Here is a 19,861-nt window from a genome sequence, read left to right on the forward strand (position 1 = left end):
AAAATAAAAATACTCATACAATTATATTAAATTCACACAGAACCTGTACATGTGAGAGAGTAATATTTCTTATGCTCACTTTCGTATCTATTTATTAATTTATGGTTAATAATATCTAAGAATAAGTTCCTAAATTGTATGAATTTTTAAATTTTTATTTTTTCAAACATCTAAAAGCCTTGACTTAAAATATTTCAAATGTATTTTTATTTTCTATTTGTTAAAAAAATGTTTGAAATTTTCTTAGGAAAATTTTGTGTTTGTTTATGATTTTTAGAATAAAATCGATAAAATTTGCCAGTAATTGGCGGGAGTTTATGAAGAACAAATATTTAGGTATGTTTGCTGATGTTTTCTTGTTTAAGATTTAATTTTTCAGCATTTCAATTAATATTTTTTTAATTATACAAAATATGCTAATAAAGGATTATTATCTACTAAATATGGAAACAAATTAGTAGATAATGGACTTTGTTGGCAATTTGTTCATGAAAATTACAGAAAAAAAGTAAAAATTCCAAAAAAGTTCGTCATGTACAAATTAAAACATTCTATGAACTTTTAATATTTTGAATAAAAATGGTTTCGGAAAAACAGTCATGTTCGATTCATACAATTAATTACAAAACTCATTCCAATTATGTATTATTTTTTTCTTTGAATGCTCCAACAAAAAGTGTAATGTGTTTCAAATTATATTCATCATCACCTGCCTTTTGTGGTACACTCATCAACTTAAAATCACTTTATGGGTTGATCCAATCTCGTCCGTCCTTCCGTTAAGATTTTTATGAAACTTTTTATTTAAAGTACTTGCGGTAATTATATGATAAAAACGAAGGTTGTCATTTCAAATAACAATTTTGTGGATTGTATTTGGTAGATTAATTCCACCAAATAAAATTTCAAATTGAATGTTTAATTACAACTTCTAAATATATTTGAAATTTGCATAGACTGATGCCGTGCAAATAAGTTGAAATTCTAAGATAAATAATGATTTAATAAAAATTAAAAAAGTATTTTCTGATAATTTATGCAAGAGTAGTAATTACAATATCTTTATTACTTAGTGTTAATCTAATTGATATTTTTAAGCAGCATTGCTAAAGATAATAATTCAAAAACAACTAATGTTCCGCGAAAATAATCTTTAGCATAATATCGGAAATTGTATTCTTTACAAAAGTTGTAATAACATCAAAAGTTGGGATATATGCAAAGATTTGATACTTATGACCTTTCACTTCCGCTATCTCATTAGGACCGTGACTTTTAGATCTTTATTTAGATTGTTTAGATGATGCTTAGTACATGTTTTTTATATTACCGTCTTAATTTCTTAATTTTAGTCAATTAGTCCGCTAATTTTGACCAATTATAATACCGCTGCATAAAGTGGGAAGAATACTGCAATATAAAATTAGTTTTCAAAAAAGTCCTATGTGGAGTTTTTTTTTTGAACTGCGTGAAAACGCAGTATTAAGAAAACTCACAAATTATGCTAATTTTGACCAATTTTCTGCGTCTTTTTAGCTTTTATGATTAATATCCATTGTGGGTATCACCCATCATCTTCGTGTATATGCATTAAATGTTTATACAAGTTTTTATTTGATATATAAAATCACAAAATTAAAAAAAAAAATAAATTTTGAAAAATTTTTAAAAAGTTCATAAGATATATTTTTGCATGCTCCTCCGATTTTTTTTTCAAAATAAAAAAAAAAACAATTAAGAGTGTTATATTCAGCTATACCGAATCTTATATACCTAACATCAAACCTCGTTTGACTCGAATGAAACTCACTTATGTCAAATTTCATCTTTAGGCCAGCTAAAGTAATTTTCTGGAGCAAACTTTATATAGAGGGTAGGTTCAATTATGGGTCGATCCTCATAAAATTTGGTAGACAGAATTTGGTTCGTATTAAATTTATTTGTGTCGAATTTCATCGCTACACTCGTATTTTTAAGCCATTAAAGAGCGTTGCAGAAATTTTCTGAAGGGGACCTTATATGGGGGGTTGGGTCAATTATGGACGGATCCTCATAAAATTTTGCATTGTGATTTTGAATCATAAGAAACTAACTTATGTTGAAATTCATCGCTATATTCGTATTTTTAAACAAGTTATGGCTGTTAAAGCTGCTTTTCGAGGGGCCACTCGAAAATTTACGTTCAAGTTTTCCAACTTTTGTAGCTGTCGTACCCATCTCCTATATTAATATATATATATACCATATTGTGTGTAATTATATCAGCTAACTATTGTTGACCCAATTTTTGTATTTTATTAAGGGGGATATATGTATAAGTACACGTATAAACAGAATTACAAATATTTTAAATTTGAAATAAATTAAAATCAAATTATTTTTCAAATTAAAAATTATTTTTCCTAAATAATTTCTATTATGAGTGATTTAGAATTTTCATCTGATGACTCCATCATAGATAAAAATTAAGTGGTTCCTGGACAAAGGTTCCTACACAAAAGCGAAGGTTTATAAGAAACCAAATATAACAAATGATATATTATTTAGGGACTATTTTTAAATTAAACAAAAACTAAGTAAAATTCCTCTGGTTCTACCTTATACCACTATTGTGGGAGATATATGTATATTATATAATGCTGTAAGCACTCGGTTAAGCTGTGTCCGACCATTCGTCTAACTACTGGACGCTATTCATGATTGAGATGGCGTACTTTTTTATATTGGTATAATGGAAATTACATGAATCAGGAATATATAATTTCTCAATTACTAACCTGTATCCTTATATTACAGTTGTACAATACATATTACCAATGAAAGAATTGTGATAAAGCCAAATGTATTACACATAATTTTGAAGTAAAGAGGACTCTTAATGTAACGTCCCACTTTTTAAGACATTTGAGGAGACATGAAACTGTTTTTAATAAATATTCTCGGACCGAGTAGTGATTGATAAAAAATAAAATTATAAAACAAATAAGGGCCGACACTTAATAGACGTATTTGCAGAGAGTTTAATTTATTCTACTTTGTTAGAAAGTAAAGCCTTCAAAGGGCATTTAGGAATGTTAAATGACAACTATACGGTTCCAAGTCGCCCAACAGCCATAAAAATCATTAAAAAACGTTTTACAGAAATGAAAAATGATATCAAATTCTAAATGCTGGATTTGTTTGTACAACAGTCGACATTTGGTCATCATGCTAATTTGGAAAGAAAATTAGTTGGTTTAGCCTGACTTATTACGAGTAATGGCAATATTATCGCTACAGTCACGGATAATGGCTCCACTTTTATTAAAACTTTAAAAAAAATATGGAATGGATAGGTATTACAACTCCACTGACTTTATTACAAATAAGAATGAGTATATATATGATGTGTGCCAAATTAATAAATTTTAAAGTTATTATTTAATATTCTTGATAAGTAATTGTTAAAAATATAAATAGCTCTCATAAACTAACCTTTAATTTCTTTCACTTCTTCTTGAATATTAGTTACTTTTTAGTTTTAATTTCCTTTGTTCTGACATTTTTATAATTTGATAAAAAATTTTCAGCAACCGTCTAGTTCTGGAATTAATACAAATCCATTATTGCAAGGAAGTTGCACAACTTTTGCAAAAATGTCTTTTAAATTATATGTTCCTTCTTCAGTCAATATATTTTGTGCAAAAACTATATCGAGATAAATCGAATTCAATGGGGAGTTGAAAAAATTCTCAACATTTAAAAAGCTTTTGGCAACAAATAAGTCTTTGTTTAAAATCCGTGTTATTATACCCTTCACCTTCGTGAGAAGGGTATATATAAGTTTGTCATTCCGTTTGTAATTTCTATAATATAATTTTCCGACCCTATAAAGTATATATATTCTTGATCCTTATAGATAGCGGAGTCGATTAAGCCGTGTCCGTCTGTCTGTCTGTCCGTCTGTCTGTCTGTTGAAATCAGTTTTTAGAGGACCCCAGATATCGGCGAGATCCGAATCTTCAATAATTCTATTAGACATGCATTCGAAAAGATCGCTATTTAAAATCAGCAAAATCGGTCGGTAAATAACGGAGATATGAGCAAAAATCCGAGACAACCTCTGAAAATTTCATCAAAAAATTGTTAAAAATTTTAGAGGACCCCAGATATCGGCGATGTCTGAATCTTCAATAATTCTATTAGACATGCTTTCGAGAAGATCGCTATTTAAAATCAGTAAAATCGGTCGGTAAATAACGGAGATATGAGCAAAAATCCGAGACAACCTCTGAAAATTTCATCAAAAAATTGTTAAAAAAGCAACAAAAACACTGTACATAGAAAAATATGTACACGTGGGTGTAGATGTATTTGGTTTTATTCAGCTGTGTATTTTTTTGTATGTTTGGAATTCAAACATACAAAGTATACACAGCAAAAAAATATGATTTGCATTTTTTGTTAAAATAAAATAATTTTCCCTTTTGTTTTGCAAATATATTTTTTGATGAATAGAAAAAAGTATTTAAAACGTTTTCAATTATATGAGAGTAGATTGTGAGTTATTGTACAATAATTTTTATGCAAATTTAAAACTTTTTTGAAATTTAAAACTAACACAAATTTTTTCCAAGTGCTTTTTAAAACAATTTTTTTACGATAAACAAAAACAAAATCTACGTCTCGTCAATGTTTACTAGCAATGAATCAGAGGTCGAAGTCGACCGGCTTCGAGTCGGAGCTTAGCCGCCGCCAAACTATATTTAGTTGCTTGAGCCGCCGCCGAAACATTCGGCTTAAATCGACTCAAATTTTTTTATTGTTTTTATTAACTAGACTGTAAGATCAATTATGTTTAAAATACACTATGGTGAAGGGTATATAAGATTCGGCACAGCCGAATATAGCACTCTTTCTTGTTTTTAAAAATAGTTTGTTCTTCATTAAGCAGATATTGTCTCGCGATACCCGTGTATAACACGAATTGCCTAAATTCGGTGGCTTTCCATCGTGAAATCTCGGATAAACTTCTCGGCTTTCTGGAGAATTCACGTGGTATATGATCACTTAATTTAACAAGATTCTCTGATATTAATTGGATTGAAGATTGTGATACCGGGTTAATAGTCTTTTTGTTTATCAAAGACGTCAATATTTTCTTAGTTAAACCAAGATCAATGAGGTGCATTGAGTCAATTGGGAATTGAGACACTATTTTGATACCTAGAGTTTCTAGTTTCATTTGGAACTCTAAATGCATTGGTGATGAAAATCTTTGAATGTTCGAAGTTGAAAATCTACATCATTTCTTTTTTCACCAACACTTGTTAAAAACGTGTTTACATTATCTATTCTTGAACCAATCTGTATACATCTAGGACATCCAATCAGAGACATATGTCCTTTGATTCCACATACAAAAGCTTTTGCTGAAGCTTCACAGATGAATGCTCGTATTTTAACTTTAAGCTTTTTTCCATTATATTCAAATCCTTCTTCCTTCAATTCCATGAATTCAGAAACAAAATCATGCAAATAGCATGATTATTTTATTAATTACACTATATTTTATTTTTTTAATTTTTTTAATATTTTAATATTAAAATTTTTGTCACAACACGTAATTTTCTCAGGATACTTTTAAAAAATAATTTTTAAATTTTTAGTTTATAAAATTATATTTTTTATATAAACATGTCGTACCCGAGCAAGTTAAATAAAGGACTTTTTTATGACAATATCTTATAATCCAGCAAAAACAGATTACATATGGATCATATGCACGGAATGAAATATATTGATGTGGTAAAATGTTTCATATATAGCCAAATATGAAGTCAGTATATAATCAATATATTTATAACAAGACTTATGACAGTTTTTTAGCTGGATGAGGAAATAATATTTAGAGTTTTTTTTAAATTTATGGATTGTATTGCTTTTATATTTTCAATTTGAATCTACTACATATATAACCGAATAAACAACTATCCTTAACTTATTATTATTATTAATTTTTATGTAAATTTACATAAATAATACTGATTTTTTACAATTCTTTTAAGCGAATTTTGTTAGCACTATTTTCATTACAAATCTTGGTACATACAGCATAAGTAAGTACTTATACATCAGAATAAAAGTAAGTAATTACTAGATAACTTCTAAGTAATTCAAACGGGTATATATTGTTTTGCTGTGTTTCAAAGGGAATGACAAAATCAATATACCCCTTTTTTGATGGTTGGTATAATAAGGCATATAATAGGATTAAAAAACTCACAAATGCTATTTAAATCAAATCATGTAGTATTATGCTCTTATTTTTAAAATGTGCAAAAATATAATCGATGAAAAAATTCTTTAACTGTTGAAACGTGTAAATAACTTGTCCTTACACGTTTGTATGTATGTATGTATGTATGTATGTATGTATGTATGTATGTATGTATGTATGTATGTATATATGTATGTATGTACGTATGTATGTATGTATGTATATATGTATGTATGCTCCAGTTCAGCTAGTACATGAACCACGCATGGAAAATTAAGTACTTTGATCATATTTGATACCGCGGTGCCAACACGACATTTTCGATACTTTTTCTTACTTCAAACTTTTGATAAATATTTCATATAGAAGTTTATAGCATAGTCTTTAGTCCAGGATACATCCTAGTCTATAGTCTTTTCTATAGGAAAATTAGTTAAGTACTTCAAACCCAAAAATTACGTTTTTACATGCCTGTTTTACACAGTAACCGCCTTTTGCATGTTTTAATTGTTAATAAGACATAAACGTATTTGAAATGCAAATTAATCGAGATTGATGCGCTATCAGGTCTAAAAAATATTATTATGTGTCATCGAGTTCGTTTTATACCAAGACACATGATGGAATAATAAGTAAAACTGACTCTAGTTTTACAAAAACAACAAAAGTTGTAAACTTATATCAAAAAGTGTATAAGTGACTTTAGTTTTACAAAAACAACAAAAGTTGTAAACTTACATCAAAAAGTGTATAAGTTATTAATATATACCGTAAATATGCCCAGCATTTCCCTACATAAAGCAAATATATATATTAGAGTGGTCTAAACTTGAATGAAAAATTATCAGACAGGACGCCCCCTCTGGAATGGTTCTATGCCTTGTAAAATTATGTTATGCAAAAAAGTAGGCTGATAGAATAACGTTAACAGGTGCCACAACGGCTGTGAAGTTTCCAAATACATTTACGAGGAGAAAAATCAATTTTTTTCAGTTTTTGCTCAAATTTGGCCATTTAGTAATAAATTTTAAACTTTCCCAGAAAAATTTTTACTTACCAGGTAAGTAGGCAAGTAATATTGGAGAAAGGTGTAAGTAGTTACTTTTTGGGTGAATAACTACTTACTTTGTTCGACGATGACCAAAAAATAACTGGTTACAAATCGGCTTACCCGACTTTTCCAGATTTAAAACTTATTTTACAGTTATTTTTTAGGTTTGCTAGTCTATTCTCTCACTCAAGTTATTTTATCATTATATCTGGAATGGAGTCTACACATATGTAAATATCAAAATTTCTTGAAAAAAATCCAAAATCGACTAGGGTTAGAAACACTAACTAATTCTTTATTAGACATACGCAATAGACAATTGGCTACACATTCTCTTAAAAACAAGTCAGATATCTATATTTGGCTGTGCTGAATCTTATATATCCTTCACGAAGTATGTTTTAAAAAACAGTTTTTTTTATTTTGTATCTCTGAATCAGTGTACACTAAACAGGTATATGCAATCGAACAGCTGATAATTTTTTTGTTTTCTTATTTGCATACCTTCTCTGTCAAAATATGTTTTTGTTTATTTGAAACAAAATAAAATTTTAATAATAAAAAATTTAAAATGTTTAGTTTGTAAAAAAATAATATTGTTTGCACAAAAAATACATTTCAACCATCTTCCGCATTGCGCCCTTTCTGAGGTCCGCTGTCTTTAGCCAAACTTCATCCGTTTAGAATAGAACTTTAATGGCACAAATCAGGTCATTCCAGATATCAACTATCCCCCGTATTGCGCACGTTGAGAAGGCTGTTGTCTTTAGCCACACTTTGGTAGACACAACACAACTTTATTGGTACAAATCAGGCCAATTCAGATATCAACAATCTTTAGTATTGCGCCCGTTTTCGCCCACTTTCGTTTGCCAAACTTTTGTAGCTAAAGATACAAATTTCGTGGCACAAATCAGGTTATTCCAAAATCTTGCTTTTGTCAGGTCCTCTGCCAATTCCTCTGTAACATTTACCAATAGCATCCACCTTAATATAAGTATATAAACATGCATATCCCTTAAAATTCCATTTAAAATCACTGCATGTTTTTTGAAATAAAATTAAGAATTTTTTTAAAAGACAAACATAAAAAAATATTTTAATTTATTTTGACATTGAGCTCATACAATTACAAAAACAAAATACATGTTGTTTTTGTATTGTTGTACTGATGCATATACCTGTTTAGTGTACCCTGCTCTGAATGTAGCAGAAAGAAATATTAACCGTTGTACTACCACCGTCAAACTGTATTAGCACCCTCAAACAAATATGAGCTGTATTACCAACGTATTACTGCTTTATTGTTGCTGTTTTTATGCTTTTATTTACAATTTGTTGAGGAAATTTTCAATAGGAAACTTCTCGAAAGCATGTCTGACAGATTTATTGAAGATTTGGATCTCGAAGATATCTGCAGTCTTCAGAAAATTGATTTGAACAGACAGACGGACATGGCTTAATCGACTCCGCTATCTGTAAGGATCCCGAATATAAATACTTCATTAGGTCGGAATATTATATTATAGAATAACAAACGGAATGACAAACTTATATATACCCTTCTCACTCCCCCGGGGGCATCTTTCCATGATGAAATCTCCATCATGGTGTAATGCAATCCCCGGGTAAAGAGGTGCTGCTAATACCTCTAGTCTGCCGGGACTATAAACTGGTGATGTTAAATGTATCCTTGGCTTCGCCTCGGAATGATTTGGCATGAGGTCCAACCAGAGCACCATATAATCTGACACTACGGGTGGCCAGTTGCCCGCAGGACTATGTCCTGGCTGGTCAGTTGGTTGAGGTTCCTTCGGGATCCATGTAGTGGCTGTGGTTTAATACCCAAAATCGCGGGGAGAGAATGTGGGTTTAAGGACTGATATATCCTATACTTAATGGGTTAGATAAATCTCTCTTCGAACAGGTCTGTGTAAAAAGCAGCATATGCTGGATTCTTAATCCGATCGGTATCTCTTACCGTTCGTGTAGTGGGACGCCAGTATATGCTGGGGAATTGTCAGGTCAGTATTCAATGGTTGCCTGTCATCCCGTAGATCGATCTTTATGATCATGGGAATGGAACTGATGCTAAAATTGGTGAAAGATCGGGAAAGTCTCCATATATTGGAGATTAGTACTGAATTACTATGCCTTTTTACGCTTCGGGGAAGTTCCTCGGTGATGTTGCCATCTCAACAGGATATATTGATACATGCTGCGCGACTATTTGTCGGGGCAATTATTGAAAATTATTGACTTTGGAAATTCCTACTTACTTTGTTACATTATTCGGTTCATAAAAGAGGGATCCTGATCCATTTTTTTGTATTTCGGACTACCAAATATGTTTCTAGGTGCTGTTGCCAAAACAGCAGAGCCATCTCAGTAGTGTGGTTACGCGGGCTTAAAGAGGTTATAGAATACACTGGAATGGGTTATTAGATGATGGATATTGCATTTTTAATAATGCAATTCTTTCATGACATCATTAAGGGTGGTAACTTCCGCATTGTCGGAAGATTGATTTCACCTGATGTTGGGACTTTTAAACCCCTTATATTGACTTTAGACCAGTGATTGCTTTTTCCTTGTCGGGGTACGCGGATTAATTCCAATGCGGCCTGTCATTCCGCAACGGGGCTGGTATGGCATGAGATTAGATAACTCGAGTACTTCAACAAAGTGCTTGTACATGGACCGGACATCCATGTACAAAAATTGTTTCGTGAGTTCTTCATAGAGGAATTCAGGGGCGCATGGTAGACCGTCTCTAGTCTACCCAGTGGATGAAAAAGACCACCGTGAGATAAGGCGGTCAAGGCAGGTGCTCACGTTAATTTTTCGACATTCATACCCTTCTCACGAAGGTAAAGGGTATACAAATAATTTATGTTATTGATAACGACAACTCATTAACAAGTAATGTATGAAATAGACCAGTGATTGCTTTTTCCTTGTCGGGGTACGCGGATTAATTCCAATGCGGCCTGTCATTCCGCAACGGGGCTGGTATGGCATGAGATTAGATAACTCGAGTACTTCAACAAAGTGCTTGTACATGGACCGGACATCCATGTACAAAAATTGTTTCGTGAGTTCTTCATAGAGGGAATTCAGGGGCGCATGGTAGACCGTCTCTAGTCTACCCAGTGGATGAAAAAGACCACCGTGAGATAAGGCGGTCAAGGCAGGTGCTCACGTTAATTTTTCGACATTCATACCCTTCTCACGAAGGTAAAGGGTATACAAATAATTTATGTTATTGATAACGACAACTCATTAACAAGTAATGTATGAAATAATTACATTTTTTTAATTGGTGAAATGTTTGTAAAAAACTTTTCTCATGTTTTTAATAGAAAAATCCCAGAATTTAAACATCTTACATCTGTAACAAATAAAATAAGCTTTAGCAATATTTAGTAAGTTGCATGTATGCATGTGAATTAAAAATTTGAGGAAATCTAAACATATTGAACACCATTTATGGACTGATCGTAAACAATTTTTACAGTAACATCTATATGTATAAAAGCAATATTTCAGTCAAATTTTGTTAGCTGGTAAAAAGTAAAATGAATAATATACGTTTAAGAATATGAGAGATATGACAAATTATGGACGGATCGGAAAAAGAAATTGACAGAAGTAATCCTTGTATAGGAGTAACAAACAATTATGGATGATCGTTAAACAAAATATATGATAGATAATCGATAAACGAAAACAAAAAAAGTTATTCGCATTGACAGATTTGCCCCTATGGCTTATGATCCCCCTTCTACCTATATGCGTGTAAGTGATTTTAGGGAGGCTACTTTGTAAAGGACCTATGACCAAATGTGGAACGATTGGAAAAAACATGGGTAATATTTGTGCAACATTTTGTAGAAATATCTTAATCAAGTAATGAGTAATGTGCTTTAAAGTAATATTCGGGAGGGACCTTGTATGGGAGCTATGACTAAATATGGACCGATGGAAAACATTTTCCTTGGCATGAATCCAATTGACATAAAACTTAAGTTTGTAAAATATCGTGAAGATATCGACATTCAAACGGTAGTTAGACATTAAATACATTTTCCGGGAATATGTACATTTGTATGGCAGGTATATGAAATTGTGAACCGATTCCCCCAATTTTCATCCGGTGTCAAGCTCTCATAGAGAATTTGTGGTGAATTTTACAGTTTTTCTGAAAATTTCATTAGAAAGCGTAAAAGTCGTAAAATTTTTCGGATACTATTTTTGGGTATCAAAAAGTACTGGAAAAGGTATTAAAGGAAAAAATATATAGAAACAAATCTGAGTGTGTTGTCTAAAACCTATGTCGTGAGAATGTTTTAGTTAAAAAATATATAACCCAACAAACACAAACTCTATCGTTTAAAAAATTTGATTATTTTTATTTGATATTATATTTCGATATTTTATGAAATATTGGTTATAATTAGTCATTTCACCAATGCAAGAATGATATTCATTAAAAATTATTATTATTATTAAATTATTATATATCATTATTATTAAAAATTATTATATCATCACAATCCCAGTATACCCTAGGTTTGTGCTGATGTTTGCAACACATAATATTATTGGTCCTACCTTTAAGTATATAGCTATGTCCGTCCATGTATACCTTGTAATCAAACTACAGGTCGCAAATCAGCCCCCATACAACTGAACCCCCGAATAGGGCTCTTTGTAAGCGGGAGCGTAGACAGTCGTCTCTTTACTATCCTCAAGTAACCTAAAGATTATACTCTTAAAAGTAGTTTTTTTGTTGTACTTCCGAAAGTAGTTATTTTACACATCTTTTGAAGAAATGTTTATTACTTTCTATTAATATGCCACCATCTGGATGACTCAAATTTATATTTTTTGGGTCAATCGTCACATTATTGTCCCATAGTATTCTAGAGAGTAGTCACCTGAAATTTTTAATTTTAGTTCCATTAATATCTTACCACCTGGCTGACTCCAATTCGTATTTTTTTGGTCTTTCGTCACAAATAAACTCTTTTTAATCGGGAATGAAGACAATTGCCTCCGCGACATCTCTTTGTAGGATGTAGAGTGACGATTGACTTCCTCGTAGGACAAGCCCATGTAAAAATGGTCGGTCACCTGGGTAGTCAGGGCCACAAAAAGTGGTAGGTTAAGTGGTCAGTTCGGGACTGTCCCGTCGAACTGCTAGGTTGTGAACTAAGTCACAGTTTATTCGTGCACAGGTGTAGGGTATTATATGGTCGTCTTGCCGACTATAACTTCTTACTTGTTTTTATATATATAGATATTGAGCAGCACATTCATTAGTTAAGCAAACATCAATCACTAAGATATAACTTTTACATTAAGAACTACTATATTATTTATTGCAATTTACTTATAATGTGGTAGGGTTTGGTGTATTCAAATTTTGTATTTTCATATTTTTTCTAATTTATGTAAAAACAAGTAGGAAAGTATAGTCGGGCATGGCCGACCATATAATACACTACACCATGAGTATATTTTTAAAATTTTTTACTTTTTATAAAGAAACTTTTATGTTGAATATTATTCCAAAATATTTAAGCAATTTATTGATAAAAAACAAAATTTCTAGATGAGGCTTTATATATGTAGGTCAAATATGGGCCGATCCTCGGTAAATTTGGGAAAATGACATATTTTTAAATAACAGTTAGTTTTGTTGAGTTTCATTGCGATACAAATGGTTACAAGTCAATTTTAGACGTTTAAGACATTTTTTGAAGGGGGGTTTGTATGGGGGCTAGGGTCAAATAAGGGCCAATTCTTACGAAAATCTGCAGTGTCATTTATAATTATACAAACCTTATTTGTACCAATTTTTAGAGAGATAATAGAATATTTGACGTAATTATGGAATAAAAAGTTCAAATCGGGACCGATTTCAACCATTTCGTCCCTGTGCCAAAAAACATGCTTGGTCCAAATTTCATCAAATTATCTTGAAAATTGCGGCCTGTACGCATAAGGTTTACATGGACAGTCAGCCAGCCAAACAGACGTACATGTCTTAACCGACTCAAAAAATGATTCTGACATAGCACAAAACCATTTGAATGGTTTTTTGTCCATTAAATAAAGAAATTTACTAGAAATAATAATTCCGATTTAACGAATTTCTCGATTAAACAAAGGGTCTGACATTATTTCATTCGTTATACCGAGATTTTCCTGTACACGTTGGTTTTGTTTAATTGTGGAATTGGTATTACCTGTAAATGATTATGCCATGTAATTTATATATTACAGTACAGAATTTTCCATGTCTGATGTAAATGTTCATGCCGTTATTTCATATCTATGCAACTAACAACGAAAATATTTTGCTGAATATATCTATAGTATAGAATTTATATTATTATTATTGTATTGTATTATTTTAATAAGTTATGTATATATGTATTGTCCATTTTACAAACTTTGCAATCGCTGTTTTCATTATGTATTTCATTAAAGTAATCATGAACAACAACTCGCAACATTAACAGAATCAAAAGTTAGAGCCAAAGCTCTATTTGCAATTTGCTGCCAAGGGTGTTATATGTGACGATTTTACATAATTTTGATAATTTGTTCATTAAATAAAAATTCTCTTTATTTTGACGATTTACGAATACACACGATTTATTCAATAAACACATAGGGTAGAAGGGGGATCATTCGCCATAGGGGCACATCTGCCAATGCAAATAACTTGAAAACCGAGTAATCGATTTTATCACATTATCAAATTTTGTTTTCGTTTATCGATTATCTATCATCCCCAAAAGTTTGCAAAATTTACTTTACATATAATGGAATATAGACGTGATGGTCCCCTTTCTACCCTATGTCAGTTTATTAATTGCGTACTATGACTACATTTGATAAAAAAGAAATATGAAAAATCATCATGTTATAGATGCTTTTTTTTATTTTTTTTATGATTTTATTTAATAATTTTGACGATTTGTCATAAAAATGCAAAACACCACTGCTCGCTACCGAAAATGTGGTAATAAAAATAATTTGTCTGTGAAAAAATAAACATAGGAAAAGAAATGAAAATGATAGAAACAAGTTGGTAATAATCAGGGAAACCACAAATATGTTCTAACATTAGTTTTAAGCGCTAAAATATGCAGTAAACAACTCAAAATATTCACTTAAACTTTTAATTGGAAAGCACAAAAAGACTGAAAATGTAATAAAATATTCAATATTTGATGTGATATATCATCTTACAAGGTTAGTTTAAATAATTACTTTAATAGAGTTCCGTTTTACGTTCAAATAACAAATAAAATACAGTAGTTTCATAAAACTGATTACCGATTTGGATTCATGAGGATCCATAAGTGATCAGTTTTATAAGACTATTGGATATTTTCCTGTTCAAGTTCTACAAACAAAAATGAAAAATTTTAAAGAAATTAAAAAAAAATGAAATTTTTTTTCTTAATTTTTAACATTTTGAAAGCGAATACATCACAATATGCACCAGAAACTTGAAAGTATACCTTAAATATGCTCCAAAGTCAAATCATACTAATTTATGATCTTATGGGTAAAATATGCAAAAATATGCTCTACCAAATCGATTCCAAAATTCTAATTCTAAACGCGTAAATCTCTTAACCATGAGTCCATACGACGCACCACAAAAACATGCATTTGCATATTTTGGTTTCCCTGGTAATAATAAAAAGATGAAATTCTTCTTATATCATATTTTTACGTTATAAATATTTAAAAAGTATTTGCAATAATTAGGTATATATTTACTTATTTAAGCCATTTGGTACAAGTCTAGTTACATTTGCCTGCAAATGGATGTTTTGCTTTACAGGGAATGAAAGGACGAATATCACTTTGTAAATTTATCCGTGAATGTGTGTATGTACTAAGCTTAAATAAAAAACATTACAAACAATATCTATTAGGATTGCTCAAAAAGTTGCCAACATCTATAAACGTTCTTTAAATACATACATATCTAAAATGTCGAAAATAGGCAAATTTTTCAATGTTTTAATCTTGAAACTTATGAAAGCGAATATATTTGATAGTATTAAATTAATACTCGCTATTAGAATTATTTGGGTTCAGTTGTATGGGGGCTAGGTGAAATAATGGACCGTTGTTAACCATTTTCAAGAGGCTTCGCCTACGAAACCATAAAATCTTCCATGTTCCAAATTTCATTGAATTATCTTCAAAATTGTCACCTGTAGTTTGATCGAAAGTTTTCAAGCCCTATTCGTTCAGATGTATGTGGGATAGGTGAAATAGGCTTTCAATAGGCTTCGTCTCAGGACTATATAAGATCATGTACCAAATTTCATTGAATATCTATCTTTAAAATTGAAGAAAGAAGATTTAATTCTTTTTCTTTTTATAATGAGCAATATTAGTTGGGTTGCTCTCAACTTTAAAAACAAATTCTTTGCAAATCACCACTTGTCGAAGCTGGGTTTGTGCGCGACGTTTTTAAAATGAATGTCAAAGTTATTCATGCAAAATTTGAAGATTCTAGCTCTAATAGTTTCTTAGATATACGAATTTTTCTATTTAATTCATATGGAGGCTTCAAGCTCCCCAGATGAATATTAAAGTAATTGAAGCTAAATTTGAAGAACCTAGTCCTATTAGTTTCCCAGTTATAAGAAATTTTGTATTTAATTCATATGGAAGGTACCAAGTAGAAAATTTAGAATTACAAACTAGAACTAGATTTAGAACTAGATTGTTCTGAATGTACATAAAATTTGCAATAAATACTACGAATATGTTCAAAACTAATATGTATTTTATATAAAATTCCAAATATTTTTTAAAGAAAAGGTTTCAAACTAATGTTCGAATAATTGAATTGGACTCTGTTATAATTATAAGTTCACATTGAACTATATGAGGCTTCAGAAAGTGCTTACGCCTAATATGAGAACTTGATATTTATTATTATTTAAAGTTTCAAAAATTGTGAAATTCTGAAAGTTTTTATTTTAAAATTATAATTGATTGGATCGTTTTAATTTAAATACATCTTCTGTCTGCTAAACTTCAATAAAATTAAACATTTTTTCATGATGTAATAAGTAAGGTGGAAGCGTTTGGGCAACAACCGCAACAAACACAATATTTTTTGGTTTGTTTAGAGTATGGGTTTTGTCAAAATGAAATTTCTAAAATTGAAAAATAATAAATATTAGAAAGAAAATTTGTTATGTATTTTACAATATTACAATATTACATATAAAACTGTCGTTGTATTTAAATTGTATTCGCAGCAGGACAACGTCTTATTGGTGCTTCATCTGAATTTCTTCATTTGGAACCCCTTTATCAGCATTTTCATTCATAATTTTTAATTTGAAATTTTTTCGTTTGAAAACACAAATTTAATTTTTATGTTAGAATAATAATAAATTATAATTATTTTTGACAAAACCCAAGCACTTTTTACAATAAACAAATAAAAATCAGCTACCTTGACGATTTCACCTTACTTAGTGCATCCTGCATTTTTTTACAACCATGATGATTTGAAGATTTTCATATGTAAAATAATTAAATATTATGTATGTAATCCCGAAAAATCCCTGGATTGTAATTTTCCCGAAATTAGTAAAAGCCAGTTCCGTTTGGCATCCCTAGTGAGATCTGAGTGACAATAGCGGTATAGTGCATTTTGCGGAAACTACATTTGTGACAAGCTGTTAGGTATCAGAACAGCTTGGGGAGGGGAGTAGTCTTCACGATCGTTTACAGCAAGGATATCGATCATTTATCCCGTTGATGTTTCTGCTTCTACCGCTTTAATGACTCGGACGATATTAGCTTTGTAGAACTTTTAAGGTACGCAAGGTTGTGTGAATTGAGAGGCAACACAGGAAAAACTTACACTGAAAAGTAATGAGTAAGAAAGCAAATAAAACCTCTTTTCTCTGCTTTTCATTAGACCTTGTTCACACTGGGAAACTTTTGTTGAGAAACTTTTGATTTTGTGTGTGAGAGAAAGAGATGGTTTATATTTCTTTCTCTTTCTCTCACACAGAGAAAATCAAGAATTTTTACAGACAATATAATCCGCATTATTATGTAAGACGTTGTCGACGGTAAAAATATCTATTAGAAAAAAATTGTTCACATTTCACTGAAGGCGGAATAACCAGTTTTGGAGACAAAAAGTCCATTTCTGAAGTTGAAAGTCTGTAGTTGTCATTAAAAAGTAAATTGTTGGGCAGCCCAATATCCATAGTGAAAAACAAATGTTGAATAAAGAGGCAACAACCATCGTAGGAAACAGCAACAGTGCAACAACACTAGTGATAACACAAATTTTTACTTTACAATTTAATGACTAAATCAAGAACTAATTTTCTATCTGTTAAACAATTTAAGAATGCGATTACAACGTACTAACAAGTATAATCACCAGCTTTAGTAACTTTTGTTGCAACAGAAGTAGTTTTATAAAAATGAACATTAAAACATATACATGCTTACATATATTAGAATGGTCCCAAAATGGAGGTTACTAATGTTCCCAGTGAAAATGAAAACTTAGTTCATTCAAAGCAGTGTTGCCAGTTTAGCATTTCTATTTATCATTTAGCATCAAAATTTATGTTTTAACTTCCGGCTTTTTCCAGCTATTTTTTCTCTTTCAGATATTGTTTATATATTTAAGCATTTATTATAAGAACATCTAGAAACATTTAATCAAATTATCTGGAACATAGCGACCTGTATCTTGCGCTCAAGCTTATTATAGTCATGCAGCCGATAAACCGAACTGACAAATATAATCGGCTTATAAAATGATTCTTGATAAAAAATATTCTTTGGATCTAATGCCATTCTTGGCCTTTCGTAAATCGTGGGTATATAAAATGTCCGATCCATAAAACATGGTTATTGTATCGAGTATGTCAATATATGATTGGTAGCATTATTATATGCTTTGGAAATCGGAGTATTTGGAAAACCTGTTTAAATTAAAGAAAATATATAGAATTATCAAAATTTTAAAGTTTATGTTGGAAGTCTTAAGAAATCGGAGTTAAATTTCGGGTTTTTAAGAACGTACTGTGTTCAAAGTGGCCAAATCCATGCATATAACATTAATTTCGAAATAACAACTCTTTTCAAAAGTTAAAAATTCTATTTCCAATGCATCATTTGGAGGGTTCAAATAAATTTTCAAAAAATCTTAATAATTTACCGACAAAAATAACATTTTTTGTTTACTAATACTGAAAGCTTTTCCAAAAGTATTTTGTTAAATTTTTGGAAAGCATATTAATTTAAAGTACTAAAAATAACAAAATAGTTATTTAAATTCAGTGTTTTCTAGATACATCACTCATGTGACCAATCGTCTTGAGCTGAACATCGGATATATGGTTTTTAATGAACGCTAGGGAACCACTACAAAACTGGTCTATATCAAGTATAGCCATCGTAGTTCCAGCTTTTGCCAAGCTAAAAGGTTGACTGCCAGTATAGATTCTGATATACCCATATGTTTAATAGACCCTGTTGAATTTCGGGCCTCTTTTGACCCAAGCTCCCTTACAAAGCCCCGCCTTAAAAAAATTACTTTAATGTCTACAATTCGCTTAAAAAGACAAGTGACATACATTTTATATAACCGTAAATTTATCCTCCAAATTTTATGAGAATCGCCTCAAACAGGGACCTTGGGGGAAGCCCTCATATTAATCATATTTCAGAAAATAATTTTTTTAACAATAAATTGCTTAAATATATTGGAGGCGTGGTCAAATGCTTTATTATGAAAACTAAATCATAATTTCTTACTTGTTATTTTTAAACATCCGATAGTATCTATGCCTTTTTATTTTTGATATTTCAGCTTGTAAGTTAGTATAGTCATTTTAAGTCTAAAAAATGACTCAATAAATAATGTAATTTGATTTAAAAATAGGCCGAAATATTTACAATTTTATGATCCTGCTTATTTTTTAATCAAAAACAAGTATGAATTTATAGTGGATATTGCCGACCATATGATACCCTACACCAGTCAGTATGTTGAAATTTTGATATTTTTTAAATAAAGCATTTAATTTGTTTTATTGTGGAATATTTTTACTTATTGTAGACAAAAAAGAGATTTTCTATCCTTATAAGTTTTGGTATATGATCTTAAAGTGGGTTTTTAAGAATTTAGGACTTCAAGTATTGAATATTTGTTGTTGTAGCTTTGTGTTGAATTTACGCAGAACATGAAAGTGTGAAGAAGGAAAGCTCCTTTTTCGTGGTAAAGCTTGAGTTGGCAATATTTGTGTATTATCTATGGTTTTGGAATTGTGCTTTGTACTCTGTCAGTCCAGAAAAAGGCAGCTAACTTTGATTAAAATATTTTGTACAGACGGACATAGCTAAATCGACTCAAAAAGTGATTTTGAGGCGATTAAAAGTGTTATAAATATTATAAATATTTTCAACTTAAAAGTAACATTTAATAAAATTTTCTCAAATGTTATTTTGACACATTCTTA

This window comes from Lucilia cuprina, chromosome 4 (assembly GCF_022045245.1).
Source record: "Lucilia cuprina isolate Lc7/37 chromosome 4, ASM2204524v1, whole genome shotgun sequence".
Lineage (NCBI taxonomy): Eukaryota > Metazoa > Arthropoda > Insecta > Diptera > Calliphoridae > Lucilia > Lucilia cuprina.